The sequence below is a fragment of the Chrysemys picta genome, chromosome 7 (genome assembly GCF_011386835.1).
Source record: "Chrysemys picta bellii isolate R12L10 chromosome 7, ASM1138683v2, whole genome shotgun sequence".
Lineage (NCBI taxonomy): Eukaryota > Metazoa > Chordata > Testudines > Emydidae > Chrysemys > Chrysemys picta.
The window spans coordinates 21,296,652-21,312,034 of NC_088797.1; the positions used below are offsets into that span (position 1 = coordinate 21,296,652).

Here is a 15,383-nt window from a genome sequence, read left to right on the forward strand (position 1 = left end):
TGAACAAGAGGCAGGTTCAGAGCTTTGTTTAGCAGGGTATTGGAAATACACTGAAGTCCATAACTCTGGGAAAATAAAACTGACTTTGTCGACCAATTTTATTTCCATTAGGCTCAACAATTCAACAGGCAATGATACGTTTTTAAGAAGATCACTGGATCTTTTGATGAATTCCCAGCCTGGCCATTGAGGGTGATTTCATTACATCACTTTCATTCACAACTGCTTTAGGCAAATACGCTCCTTAGGATGAGTGATGAGGAGGGAATGTTTTTCGCCACACATGCAGGGATGCTAAAAGGAAATAAAACTGTTTCTTCACATTAGTTCTTTAATGTGGATACGCATTTGTGCTCGGGTCTGACATTTTAAATGGGCTTATTTTGAGCGTACTCTAACTCATCTCCTGTGACTTAGCACAGGGTCCATACCATAGTTTTGTATCTGAACAAAACTGTAGTTTGGGAAATTCAATCTGAACCTGGTTCCCAGTCCAAGATTTGTGGTTGATTCCTGTGTGCAGACCAGCCCCAACAAAAGCCCCAGAGACCCACACATAACTTTGGTAACTCCACATAGTCCAGAGTGCATGTTTGCTCATATGACACAATCACTGCTCCCCTGGCAGTATCTGCTAAGAATAGATTTAGGTCTGGAACAGGAGGATGTGTTGAGATCTGGAGTCAGGTGCTTTTCTAAACCAGCGTGGAGGTCAGAAAGGGGTGCTGCAGGTCAGGATTCAAGGGAACTGGCAGAACAAGAAGTGCAGTTACAGAAGGTGCCATGCAAGTGGCTAGAGAATTCACACACTGACTCCTCTCATGCAAAGGAATTTATGTAATTATAACAGAGCCACCACTTCCGGAGCACCCCCTTCTGGCATAGGGTGACCCTACAGCATCCCTGCCTCTGTTTTCCTCTCTACAGGGCTCCTCAATAATTTCACAAAGGTTTTCTCAAAGCCAACGACACCCAGACTCAGGCTGGTATCTAATCACAAACAGTTCCAAAATAAGGTCCTCCAAGTTCAAATCAAAACATCATACATTTTAAACTTTATATATTCATCCTTCCCCATTCTTCATCGAGCCACACCCAGGCCTTCCTGGCTGGAGTCTTTCCTACCTTGGCAGGCCAGTCCCAGCCCTACCTAGCTAGGGACTTTTCTCTTTAGATGTTGCTCTCTCATATCTCAGGGTCTCCTGCAGGAGCCTTCCGGATCTCTTCTGAAGTCCCAATCCCAATATCTCATTACCCAGGTGTCTCCCTTGTCTATCCCAGAGCCCTGATTTAGTCCCATGACTCACCAGCCACATTCTCCCCACCTGGGGAGGAGAGTTGGCTGTGTCACAAGTTGGGTGAGATCCATCTCCCTTTAAAGGGCCAGCCACCCTGTAAGAATAACCCTAATAAAAAGATCCTCTGTGATATATGGAGGCATTAACTGACTAATAATCTGTTGAGCTCGTGGGTCTCAAACTTTTTTACTGGCGACCCCTTTTACACAGCAAGCCTCTGAGTGCAACCCCCCTAATAAATAAAACACACTTTTTAATATATTTAACACCATTATAAGTGCTGGAGGCAAGCGGGGTTTGAGGTGGAGGCTGACAGCTCATGACCCCCCATGTAATAACCTCGCAATCCCCTGAGGGGTCCTGACCCCCAGTTTGAGAACTCCTGAGCTAACAGATTAGAAAAAAACCAACACTAGTATGATACGCTGGAACAACACCAACCTGATGAAGATTTTCATGTAGTGATGCGATGGGAGAAAGCCATTGTTTTCCAGTTCAACTCACCTAAACTAGTGCCAGGCACAGCAAGGGAATTGTGAAGAAGATCTGGTGCATGCATAAGCCGTATGGGTACATGCGTACAACAGCTGCTATAAGAGACACAACACGCGCTGCTTCAAATTGATGCTGCAACCAGTGCAGGTAAATGTACAAATATTAAGAATAAAATCTACAGCGTAAAGACCTACAGGATATAACAACTGTGAGCAGTAAGAAACATGGGCGTCCACGTGGGTGGGTGTTATAAAAACAAATCTCATCAACAAACTTTTTATTATTATGATAGGTTTACAAAACCAGGGCTATTTCTGAGCAAGGGGTAATGCATAAACTGCACCACCCCCATGAGCAGTCCGGGTGGGCAGTGTGCCTTACAGACACATGTGGGGCAGGGAGCTGGGACACTGCGCGGTGGGTCATTGTCTGGCCCAGGCCCTTCCTAGCAGGAGGCCGAGGCCGAGGCATTTCCTTCAGGTCACCTTCTGCTGCAGCTTGGCCACGGGCCCCCATAGCCACTAGCCCAGCCAGGAAACCCAGGGGGGGATTGTCACGGCTGGCTCCTCCCTGCCGCCAGCAGCTCTTCACTGCCAGGAAATTCCTGAAATCCTGTGTGCCCCTCCCCCACCCACCTCCTGGGGCTGTGAGTGCCCCCCCCGGACAGCCCCTCCCCCGAGCTCTGAGTGCCCCTGGCCAGTCCCTCCCCTCAGCCCCCCCCCCACTTCCTGGGGCTCTTAGTGCCCTCAGCCAGTCCCCCTCCCACACCCCGGGGCTGAGTGACCTTGGCCAACCCCCGTCCCTTCAGGAGGAACTCCCAGTACCCACCCAGCCCCCACACCTCAGGGTTCCCCTCCCTGCGGCTCTGTGGCCATACCCCCACCAGGGCCGGCTTTAGGCCAATTCAACCAATTCCCCTGAATTGGGCCCCGGGCCCAAGCCCCGGTACGGTGTACTGGCAAGAGCCGGTGCGCTGTACCAGGGTGGCCCGGTTTCCCCAGGGGCAATTTAAAGGACCTAGGGCTCCCAGCAGGGGCCGGAGCCCCAGGCCCTTTAAATTGCTACCAGACCCCCACTGCTGGAGCCCTGGGGTAGGGCTGCGGGGCTCTGGGGGCTATTTAAAAAGTCCGGGACTCCCGCTGCCTCTACCGCCCCGGCCCTTTAAATAGCCGCTGGAGCCCCGCTGCTTCCCCAGGGCTCCCGTGGCAATTTAAAGGGCCGGGGCAGTAGAAGCAGGGGAGCCCTGGGCCCTTTAAATAGCCCCCAGAGCCCTGGGATAGCGGGGGACTCGGGGGCTATTTAAAGGGCCGGGGCTCCAGCTGCCTCTGCTGCACCCCGTCCCTGCACCAGCCCCGCACCCCCTGCCCTGCCCGCAGCCAGCCCGGTCTCCAGCCAGCCCTGCACCCCCTGTCCGCAGCCAGCCCCTGCTGCACCCCTGCCCTACCTCCAGCCCCGACCCCCTGTTCTGCCCGCACCAGCCCCGCCCCCCTGCCCTGCCTGCAGCCAGCCCTGCACCCCCTGCCCACAGCCAGCCTCTGCCGCACCCCCTGCCCTGTCTCCAGGCAACCCCTGCCGCACCCCCCTGCGGCCCTGCCCAAAGCCAGCCAGCCCCACACACCCCTGTCTCCAGCCAGCCCCGCACCCCTTGCCCTGCCTGCAGCCAGACCCTACCTCCAGTGAGCCCCTGCCCTGCCTCCAGCCAGCCCCATGTCCACTGGTGCCCTGCAGTTCCCAGGGCAGTAACCCTGCACACCTGCTTCAATGAGGGGGGCAGGGAGCAGCTAGGACCCACACATGTGCACACCACTGGGGTGACCAGACAGCAAGTGTGAAAAATCGGGACAGGGGGTGGGGGATAAATAGGATCCTAAAAGAAAAAGACCCAAAAATCGGGACTGTCCCTATAAAATCAGGACATCTGGTCACCCTAGCACACCCTCAGGGAGTGGAGGGGACCCACATACGTGAAACGGAGCTCATTAATAACCGATCAACAGCATATATGATGCAATGTACATAATATATAATTTTATTATTTATATAGTTATGGAAAGTAAATAATACATGGAAGAAATGAAAGGCTTTTTTTTCCATTATTTTTTTTGTTAGTCATCCCTGCCGGGGCCCCGCCAAAAATGTTCGAATTGGGCCCCGCCCTTCCTAAAGCCGGCCCTGCTGGAGAGAACAGGAGGATTCAGTCAGCAGGGGCTGCCAATCCGTCCCATTCACCAGGGCTGCCATCCTGCGGCTTCAGCATTAGTGGCTGGGGTGACTTGGGGAAAAGTCTCAACCTCCCCACATCCCACTTCACTGCTGCCAGAATCCCTCCTGCCCCCCCCCCCCCGCTACAGTCCCCTCCCTACCCAACCTGGGTGGGGCTGTAGGAGAGGGGTCTGAGAACTTGAGCTGTGGATTGGAGGTGGAACAGCTGTCAGGGGCACTGAGGGGGAGGTGGCAGGAGCTCCCTGTACAAGGAGGGGGGTTGCCACTGGAGGTCACTAGGAAGGACAACAAGACTCCATCCTGGGGGTCAGGAGGGGGAATCCATCCCTCAGAGGTGGGCAGCGGCTGGGTGGAAATGCTGCTGGTTCCAGGGGCCGTTAATCCCCCCTGATTCCTCGGAGGCGTCTGAGTTTCAGACAGGTTCTCGTTCCCTTGCAGCAGGAGGACATCACGGCCAATGTGATGCGCCAGCTCCGTATCATGCGGCACTTGCGCCAGGTGCCCGAGGCGCTGCAGGGCCTGTGCCTCTGAGGCCACCAGCAACTCCTGCTCCCTGCTGCAGGTACTGCTCTGGCTCTCTGTAAATGGGGAGCTAGTGGAAGGAGAAATGGAGCCCCCTGGCACTCACAGAAAGCTGATTACAGAATGAGCCCGAACTGAGAGGCACCATATCCGCCCCCCTAAAGAGCCAGACTTCAGTGGTGATACAGCCCAGCTGGGGTAGCAACAGGATTGAGAACGAGGTAGGAAGTTCAGAGCAGCAAGGAAAGCCTGGAGGGAACTTGAGAAGAGAGGTTGGAAAAGTGCAGCAAAGAGAAAGGTGCAGACCTAGCTGTTGGGTCCAGGGCCCTGAGCTGCTATCAATGTCAGGGTGGGACTGGGTTCCCCTACCGGCCCCAGAGGAGGCGGCGTACCCGCACCTGGAGAGGGTTCCCAAGCCCAGCAAGGGGGCTACAGGCTGAGCAAGTGCCCCAGCGATGGCAGAAGGACTTCTGTCTGTGGAAAGACCTCTTTGGACTTTTAGTGTGAGGCAAGCTGGGCCCCAGAAGGGTGGACTAAAGGTGGTGACCTGGCCGGAGTTACCAGGCAGAGAAACTGCCGTGGTGCTGGAGCGACCATGGATGGGGGACGCTAGCCCAGCGAGAGGGCTGTGATGCCATGCCTGGCCGCCCGGGGGGAACCTAACGATGAGTAGATTCATTTATGATTGGCATAGTTGGCAGGATTGAGTTCCCCCTGTGATCCGTGAGGGAAGTCTTGGTTGCTGAAGGAATCATAGAATATCAGGGTTGGAAGGGACCTCCGGAGGTCATCTAGTCCAACCCCCTGCTGAAAGCAGGACCAATCCCCAGACAGTTTTTTGCCCTGATCCCTAAATGGCCCCCTCAAGGATTGAGCTCACAACCCCGGGTTTAGCAGGCCAATGCTCAAATCACTGAGCTATCCCTCCCCCAAGCAGGTGTATCAAGGGACCAAGCTGGTCGCTGGATTTCCCACTTCAGTTCCAGGGACTGGCTAAGCAGCCAAAGCAGATCTAGGGGTTTCTCCAGCAGCTCCTAGAAGACCAACAGACGCAGAAGGAAGTGCAGGTGGAGCTACAGACGCAGCAGCAGCAATACCTGTGAGAGATCCTGCAAAGGGAAATCAACCCAGGGTCTGCTATGCCCATGGACAAAAAGAGCAGAGAAGGAGAGCATGCCTGGGCTGTGCTGAGAAGGTTAGCCCAGGGAGAAGGGCATGAGAAAGTGTACAAGCGTGGCCTAATGCCAAGATGGGAGCAAGAGTTCTTTGTTTTGGGGGCAGAGAAGCAGGCCATATCAAAAGACACGGCCTGCTTAGGAAATTGCTGAGTGGCTGAACGAGGGGCCAGGGCCCTAAGAAGTTAGAAAGAAAGGAGAAGGTGTCCTCTGACACAAACCCCCATGAGGCAGGCAAGGTGGAGGTGGCTGGGGTGGCCATGGACCTTGCAGACCCTCCACCAACACACCCTGTCGGGTGCTGCAGGGAGATGAAGGACGAAATGATTAGCCCAGAGATGAAGCAGACTGGAGGAGGGACAAACACAAGGGTGGAGCAGTCCATGGTGGGTTCTCAGACCCTGACCGAAAAGGTTTTGGCATATGCAGCGGCAGTAGCAAAAAGGCAACAGAAGACGCTAAAGGCTTCAGAACAGGCTCTGCAAGCAGCTGTTCATGAGACTGAGTGGCTGCAGGAAGAGCGTCGGGATACTGCAGAAGAGAAGGTTTGCCCCGAGCGAGCTGGCAGTGGAGCTGCAGACACTGCGCACAGGCTGTACAAGCGCGCAGCCGGTGACAGCGATGAGATGAGGAGGGATGAAGCTTGGAGAAGAATAGAACTTGCCCCCGCGTGGGCCAGGTTCTAAGGAGGAGGGTATATAACGGGGGGCTTGGCCTGTGGGCTATAAAGCCCGGAGCTAGGCCAAATGGATTACAGAGTGAGCTCCAGCTGAGGGGAAACCAGGGGAAACTACAACAAAGGTACAGGAGCAGGCCTAGCTGTTCGGTACAGGGCCTTGGGGCAGAACCTAGAATCCAGGGTAGGACTGGTTCTCCCACGGTCTCTAAGGAAGGGGATGTACAGGGCCATATAAAGGGCTACCAAGGCCAGCAAGGGCAGGCCGAGCCAAAGTCAGGCTGAGGAAAAGCCCCCAAGGGACAGAGGATCTTGTTTCAGTTAAAGACATTTTTTGACTTTTCGTTTGGGATGAGCGCGACCCAGGAAGGAGTGGGACTAAAAGATGGTCGCCTGGCCGAAGGGCTGAGTTCCCAGCCAAAAACCTGCTGGCGGGCGTGCTAGCCCAAGAAATCTGTGACCCCAGTCCTTGAAGGAAGGGGTACCTATCGGTGAGTGAACTCTGTTACAAGCCTGCTTCCATTGTGGAAACAGCCTGGTATTGGAGAGTGGTGGGGATGGCCTGTGGGCGAGGATGGCTGGAGGGGTCATACAGGAGGGGCAGCAGCGTCCAGTGAGGAGATCAGGGAACGGGTTGTTTGCAGTCCTGCCACTGAGCGGTAACGTGATCCTGGCCAGGTCACTCTCCCACCTGGTGCCTCACTTTCTCTATCTTTGAAATGGGGATCATCCCGACCCACATTAAGAAAGGGTTTGATCCTCTGCTCTTGCTTCCCAAATCCCTGCCCTCCTTGCCCCACACAGGCCTCTGCCCTGTTGCTCAAACTCCCATGCACGTTAGTGCCTGTGTCACCCCCGCAACTGCAAGGTCTCATGTACAGTCTCCTGCCAGCAAACTGAAGCTGCCACTAGATCCAGAATAGGAATCGCAGTTCCTGTGCGCTGCCCTGAATGGAGTCTAAACCCTGGGCATGGGGAAGGCCAACGCTCACATCCAGGTAGATCATCAACCTACTCCTCTGTCCCAGGAGCAGGAAGGCCTCTGGTTCGTGCTCCCTTCGGTAGCTGGAGCTGCTGAGTTGGGAGTGTGGTGGGCAGAGATGGGAACAGGCCATAGGATGAATCAAGTGTCAGGGGGAGACTCCCTGTGTGTGGGAGATGATGTTGCCCCTCTGTGGGGAATCCCTTCCTTGCAGATGCTGGGCTTTGGGTGCTGGACTCTGCCAGGAAGCCCAGCTCCCATCCCTAGCAGCTTGGCTGTTTCCTACACTGCTGTGCACCAGGCCCTCTGCAGAGAGCTGCTTTGGGCAAGGACTACAAGGCCTGCTGTCATCCTGGCAGGTGTCACAACAGGTTCCATAATCCTGACCCCTGGTCTCCCTCTGCTGGCAGGCTCTGAGCAAGGCCTGCCCAGAGAACATGGATGACGAGCTCTCGATCCTGCTGACAGCACCCCCCAGCACAGACAAACTCCAGCACATCTTGGAGGTGAGCAGAATGGGGAGGGGCAGCAGGGGTTTTACCTTAGCCCTGGGGACTCCTAGAAAGAAGAGACTGGAAAATCCATGTTTCTATTGGATCCTTCCGACTATGCATTTGTGATATAAACTCACTGGGTGACCTTGGGGTAACTCACTTCCCCCTTACGGCATCAGTCTTCTCCACTATCAAATCTACACTGGGGAAGAAGGACAGAAGCCCCGACAATCACCTTCACCTCTGGGTGTCTGGTCCTGGGAGCCGAAACCAACTGGACTATGTGCCCCATCTCCTAAACTGCCCTGTCTTTCCCTCCTAGGGCCTTGTCCTTAGTGCTCAGCCTGGCCCCTTCCCAGCTTGTCCCTGACCTTTAAAGGACTCTCCAAGCCCCTCCCATGCCTGCTTCACTTGGGGTCTCTCTCCTGGCTGAGCACAGGCTGCCCTTCTATCTCTCAGCAGGCCTGGGTCCTAGTCACAGGCTGCGTCTTGTCACTTGACCCCCACACTTATTCCCATCCCCCTAGGGAGCTGCATCACCTGGGCCAGGTGCAGTTGAGCTCCAACCCCTTTCCTGGCCATCTCACCCTGGGACAGGTTGAAACTGGAAACCTGTGAGTAATAGTAACTGGTTGCTCGCAAATGTGCTGAAGACACAATGGAAGAGGAAATCCTTTGGCCTGGATTGAAATTATTCCGACTGAAAGTGAATGAGAGAAAATAGGTTCAGAGTTCTCTTCCTAGCAGCAGAAAATGTAGCGATTGATAGAGGTTCAGGTCAGAAAGGACCATTATGTGCATCTAGTCGCCCCTCCTGTATAACTCAGGGCCTAGAATGTGACCAAGTGGTTCCTTCAGCCAACCATAGCATGGGACTGAGCCAGAGCACGTCTTTTGGAACGACATCCACATGCAGGAGAGCCAGCTGGCTACCAGAAAATCTCTCTTCTGCAGTGACGTGGGGTTAAGGGACATGGCGGAAAAGACATGGCGGCTGTGACTAAACTTAGAGCAGGGTGGGAAACCGAGACACAGTTGGGACCTGTCTACACTACAGGTCTGTCATGCATTTGTAAGCTGCTGACCCCCACATGTTGTTCAGAACCTATGGACAACACAGCTCCTAAAGTGTGTTTGTTCTGTGCTTATCCGGTATGTACCAGCAGGGCTGGACAGCCTTTCTCACTGTGCTGTGGGGAGCAGGTCCTGGGTACTAAGGGTCTGAAGAAGCTCTCAAGGACTAATTTTTTAAAATAATTGTTATCAATGAATTGGGAGAAAACATACAATCACTGCGGATAAGATTGGGGGGTGACAAAATACAGGCAGAGTGGTAATTCCTGATGGCGAGAGGGCAGTGATATACAGCGATCTGGCTCATTCGGCCAGCTGGACCCATTCAAAGAAAACAAGTTTGAGCAGAGCCCAATGCAAGGTCCTATACGTAGCCACAAGGCACGCCGGCCACACCTCCAGAATGGGGATGTGTATCCAGGAAAGCAGTGACTCTGAAAAGGATTTAGGGGCCATAGTGGAGAAGCCACTCAACATGAGCTCCCAGTGTGATGCTGTGGTGAACAGGGCTAAAGCCATCATTAGACGAAGGAGTAGAGGAGCCGTGAGTAGGATAGGGAGGTGACACAGCAGCAGTGAGACTGCTATTGGAATACTGCCTCCAGTGTTGGTGTCCTCCTTTGAAAAAGATGGTCCTAGAAATTGGAGCTGGGGCAGCAAAGAGCCACCAAATGTTCTGAGGGCTGGAGAAAAATGCCTTCTAGTAAGCTATTGAAAGAGCTCAACCTGTTTAGCTTATCAAAAGAAGATTGAAAGGTGACTTCACTGAAGTGTTGAAGTGCCTTAATGGAGAGAAAATATTGGGTATTAAAGGGCTCTTTAATCGAGCAGAGAAAGGCAGAACAAGACCCAATGGCTGGAAGGTGAAAAGAGACAAATTCCTATGACAAATAAGGCACAAATATTCAACAGCGAGGATGATTGACCACAGGAAGAAGCTACCATGGAAAGTGGTGGATTCTCCATCTCTTGATGTCATTTAATAAAGACTAGATGCGTTTCCGGAATGTGTTTGCCCCAAAAGTAGCTATTGTGGTAGACAGGAGGCCTGTGATATGCAGGGGGTCAGATTAGATGCTCTAACGGTCTCTGCTGCCCATAAAGTCTACTCATTTCTGAGAAACCGAGTGTAGCATTGGGAGCAGCCTCTGCTTATTAAACAATCAGTTTGTCAGCACCTGCAGGACAATTTGGTTCTTAGGACTAGTGAGCATGGACTTGTCAAGAACAAATCATTCCAGACCAATCCTAGCTCCTTCTTTGGCAGGGTTAGGGGCCTAGTGGAGGTGGGTAAACAGTAGATGTGATCTATCTTGGTGTTAATAAGGCTTTTGACACAGTCCCATAGGACATTCTCACAAGCAAACAGATGCTGCTTAGCACTGTCAGAGCAGCTTTTGCTGGGGGATTCTCCCAGCACTTTCCAATAGTGGGAAAGTATGAAATCCCCATTTGACTGCTGGGGACAGAGCCTAGAGGGGGCAGCAACTTACCCCAAGTCCCACAGGTCAATAGGAAACCAGCAATGGAACCCAGGAGTCCTGACTCCCAGTTCCCTGCTCCAATCACTCCAGTGGAGTACACTCCCTCTCAAAGCAGGGGGACCGGACATGAGGGCCTGGTTGTAATTGCCAGCTGTGAGAGGGAGTGTGCAGCAGTGGTTAGTGAAGGGGCCTGGAAATAAGGACTGCTGGGTCTATTGGAGAGTGTCACTAGGAGCAGTGCATAAGATGAGGTGTCCTATCATGTTTACTCAGATCAGATTAGAATGGCTGAAATAGTTTAGTTTATTTGTATTGTATTATTTTGCAATTGTTAAGAGCAGCAACTACTTAGCTCAGACTGAAGCATCTTATCTAATTTTTGAGATCTATGTGTCTCCTCTTTGAGTGCGACGAGACAATTTAACACATTGTGACAAAGAATTTTCATTGCCACTTGTTATGATTTCAAGAAACAAACTGGTTTAGTTTGAATAGGATTTTCGGTCAGAAACGGTTTCAATGAAATTTCCCCACCATCTCGATTCCTGGGCTCTATCTCTGCCTTTCGGGGGGGGGGGGGGGAGGGGTTGCTGTCTGTTAGAACAGGAGTCTGATTTGGATAGGGATAGAGACCTCTTCAATGTTTTTAATGAAGTAAATACTAATGGGAATTGTGTGATCATGGGAGACTTTAACAGATATGGACTGGAGGACAAGTGCTATTAATATAATAGAGCTCAGATTTTCCTAGATGTGATAGCTGATGGATTCCTTCACCAAGTAGTTGCTGAACCAACAAGAGGGGATGCCATTTTAGATTTGGTTTTGGTGAGTAATGAGGATCTCTTAGAAGAAATGGTTGTAGGGGACAGCCTTGGTTTGAGCGATCATGAGCTAATTCAGTTTAAACTAAATGGAAGGGTAAACAAAAATAGATCTGTGACTAGGGTTTTTGATTTCAAAAGGGCTAACTTTAAAAAATTAAGGAAATTAGTTAGGGAAGTGGATTGGACTGAAGGACTTGTGGAACAGATGGATCAGACTGAACAGGTTCCAAACCTCTCGGAGGCTCTTACCTTCTAAACAGGGACGTCTGTTTTCTAGTAAAATCAGGAAAAAGAAAGAAGAAAACTCAAAAGAGGTTCCTCCTGGCGCTCACGTACGTGACCCCTAATACTCTCTCAGTCCTCAAAGAGAGACCTCGAGAAGGAGACTTGCTGAAGCAAAGCTACAGGGGACTCAGAGGTTTCCCTGGCCCTGAGCCCCTGTCCTGCCTGGCTGATGTCAGCATCTCTCTGTGAGGTCACCACCTCCCCAGCACCTTTGACCAATAGGCTGAGGTCCTGCAAAAGGCCTTTGTGATGTCACTGTCACACCCACCCCTCCCCTGCAGTGCTAATATCCTGCCACAGGGCAGACACTTTGGAGGTTTGAGCTACTCTCTGTGGATCACCCCGCTCAATGAGTGTTCATTCTAGGAAGCAAGCTGGCTAGACAGTAATACAGCAGAGGCTGCTCCCAATGCTACAATCGGTTTCTCAGAAATGAGTAGACTTTATGGGCAGAAGAGACAGTTAGAGCATCTAATCTGACCCCCTCCATATCACAGGCCTTTCTGCACCATATGGGGCAGGCAGAGCTCTGCCTGGGCGCAGGGGGAATGGAATGGGGGTAGATCAAGGAAAGGGGGGAGGGGAATGGGTGTGAGGGAAAGAGCTCCTGTCCCAGATGAAGGAATTTGGGGGCAGAGGAAAGGACCCTGCTCCACAGAGAGGGGAGAGGGTTTCTGTGAGTGCCAGGGGGCTCCATTTCCCCTTCCACTAGCTCCCCATTTACAGAGAGCCAGAGCAGTACCTGCAGCAGAGAGCGGGAGTTGCTGGTGGCCTCAGAGGCACAGGCCCTGCAGCGCCTCGGGCACCTGGCGCAAGTGCCGCATGATACGGAGCTGGCGCATCACATTGGCCGTGACGTCCTCCTGCTGCAAGGGAACGAGAACCTGTCTGAGACTCAGATGCCTCCGAGGAATCAGGGGGGATTAACGGCCCCTGGAACCAGCAGCATTTCCACCCAGCCCCTGCCCACCTCTGAGGGATGGATTTCCCCTCCTGACCCCCAGGATGGAATCTTGTTGTCCTTCCTAGTGACCTCCAGTGGCAACCCCCCTCCTTGTACGGGGAGCTCCTGCCACGTCCCCCTCAGTGCCCCTGACAGCTTTTCCACCTCCAATCCACAGCTCAAGTTCTCAGACCCCTCTCCTATAGCCCCACCCAGGTTGGGTAGGGAGGGGACTGTAGCGGGGGGGGGGGCAGGAGGGATTCTGGCAGCAGTGAAGTGGGATGTGGGGAGGTTGAGACCTTTCCCCAAGTCACCCCAGCCATTAATGCTGAAGCCGCAGGATGGCAGCCCTGGTGAATGGGACGGATCGGCAGCCCCTGCTGACTAGGGTTACCATACGTCCGGTTTTTCCCGGACACGTCCTGCTTTTCGGCAATCAAACCCCCGTCCGGGGGGAATTGCCGAAAAGCCAAACATGTCCGGGAAAATGCCGGCCAGGCACTTCCCCTCCCGCAGCTGCTCTGCTCCGCTCCTCCCCTCTCAGACTTTAAGAGCCGAGCTGCCCGAGCCAGCGCTACTGGCTTCGGGCAGCCCCCCCCGCCTCCGGACCCCGAGCCGCCGGCCAGGCACTTCCCTTCCCGGGCTCCAGCTGAGCTGCTCCGCTCCTCCCCTCTCAGACTTTAAGAGCCGAGCTGCCCGAGCCAGCGCTACTGGCTTCGGGCAGCCCCCCCCTGCCTCCGGACCCTGAGCCGCCGGCCAGGCACTTCCCTTCCCGGGCTCCAGCTGAGCTGCTCCGCTCCTCCCCTCTCAGACTTTAAGAGCCGAGCTGCCCGAGCCAGTGCTACCGGCTTCGGGCAGCCCCCGCTGCCTCCGGACCCCGAGCCACGGGCCAGGCACTTCCCTTCCCGGTTCCAGCTGCTCTGCTCCGGCGGCTCGGGGGAAGCGCCCGCCGGGGGCGCAGGGTCTGGGGGCTGCCCGGCAAACCGTGAAGCCGGTAGCGCTGGGGCAGCCCTTTCCCCATGGCTGGGAGTGGGAGGGAGGAGGGGGCGGAGTTAGGGTGGGGGAAGGGGTGGAGTTGGGGCGGGGCTAGGGGAGGGGAAATGGGCGGGGCCAGGGCCCGTGGAGGGTCCTCTTTTTTTATTTATTAGACATGGTAACCCTACTGCTGACTGAATCCTCCTGTTCTCTCCAGAACGGGTCCAGCCTTGCCAGCAGCAGGACAAGCGTCCCCTTCCCATGTGCCTCAGCCCTGCCTGGTCAGACGCCATCACCCGTCAGTCCTTGGCCTCCCAGGCTGCCAGTGATGGGAGCAACTCTGGGTGGTGGCTCGGGTGACACAGACACCAGACCACTAGGAATTGGGTGCGGCCCTGTGGGACAGGAGAGTCTCGCAGAGGGCACTTGGGGGACTCTCCTGCCCTTCCCAAGAGCAATAGCACCCTGTCCTAAGAACATAAGTCTGGGATGAGGCAAAGCTTGTCATTAATTAGCCTGGCTAAAGAGCTGGGTGGAGCTGCTCCGGGGACAAGCTGGCTCGCTCCTGCTCATGGAGGTGAATTCATTTCCCTTCCCAGGAGCACCTGCTCTCCCTTTCATTCCCCACCAGGCAACTTGTGCCATGCCAGCGAATGGCCACAGGATGGGAATGAGGCCTGGGCCCCGCCCCAATCTCCTGAGTCTAATGCAGCTGCTCACCTTGTCCCCCATCAGCTGCTGGGTTTCCCCCAGGAGGGAGTAGGTGACAGGGAGAGAGACACACACACATTTGTCCTTCTGGTTGCAGGGCTTGTGTCCTTCCAATCCCATTGGTGGCTGCACAGTGGGCAGAGTCCTCGCTGCGTGCCCGGCCCAACAGAATTGCAGGGCGTGGTGTGGAACACAGAAAGAGATAGAGAGACTCATCCTCCAGCCGGGGTCAGTCTGAGAGAAATTGGCTGGGGTCCCAGTCTCACTCTTCTAGCGGGTGCCATTTCCCAGCTGGGTTCCTTACCCCTCTGGTGCAGCAGCAGCTGGTAGAGCCGGTAAACCCCCTCCCTGGCCTGCCGGCTGATGTCCTTGGCTGGGTCACTGACGGACAGAGCTAGCTGTGCCATGTGGTGACCCATCCTGGGGAATTCCGCTGAGTTCTAATGGACGGGAGAGGGAGAGGGGACTCCATCAGCATTTTCCTGTCAGCTGCCAGTCCCCCCCGGGCCAGGACTCTCCTTCCCCTCAGCCCCTCTGCAGGAGATGCTAGAGCCAGACCCTTAATTTCCTCTGCCCCCAAGGAAGCCTGGAGCACAGGGCTGTGGGCAGGGCCCTCCATGAGGACTTGCTTCCCCAGCTGCTCCAGGATGATAGGGAGGCATGAACCTGGAGCACAGTCCCCTTAAAAGCCCAGAGTCACCACTTAACTAGGACAAGAAGAACTTGACTCAAGCCAGGCTCACTCTCTGCTCTGACTCTGCCTCCCCAAGAGGAACACTCCTAACCCACAGCCCCTGCAGCAGCAGATCCTACAGCCCGTTGGAGCCAGATCACCTACGCCTGGAGTCAGGAAGCTGGGGTCAGAGGTCACTTATGTCAAACTCAGGGAGGGTGATGGTGAATCTGAGCAGGGCCGTGCTGCTCTTAACGGCCCTGGCTCTCTCTCGCGGCACCCTGGACACGATCCAGTAGTTAATGTGCTGTGGGGAAAGGAGGCAGATCAGGACCAATGGGCAGGTGCACGTATTGTGGAAATGAGACACAGACACACACCCATCCCCAGGGGGCTGAGACATTGTGCGCAGGGTGGAATATCTGATTCATTGATTGCAGAGCTTTGGAAGGGGATTGTTGCCCGCAGGACGATTCTTGAATCCTGCAGGTCACAACTTGTCATTGTCTCTCTAGACTGGAACAATGTTCAGTGTCGGGGCTGGTC

At 54.3% G+C, this 15,383-nt stretch overlaps 1 long non-coding RNA gene across 1 annotated transcript in view; it reads right to left on the minus strand.

Annotated features, from left to right (window-relative positions):
* The window catches only part of LOC135972551 (uncharacterized), a 61,830-nt gene extending 60,565 nt beyond the window's left edge, over positions 1 to 1,265 (minus strand). The window contains exon 1 of the long non-coding RNA XR_010589047.1: positions 1,126 to 1,265. This is a non-coding gene — a long non-coding RNA (uncharacterized LOC135972551). The remainder of the gene's footprint in view (positions 1 to 1,125) is intronic.
* Positions 1,266 to 15,383: the final 14,118 nt, after the last annotated feature.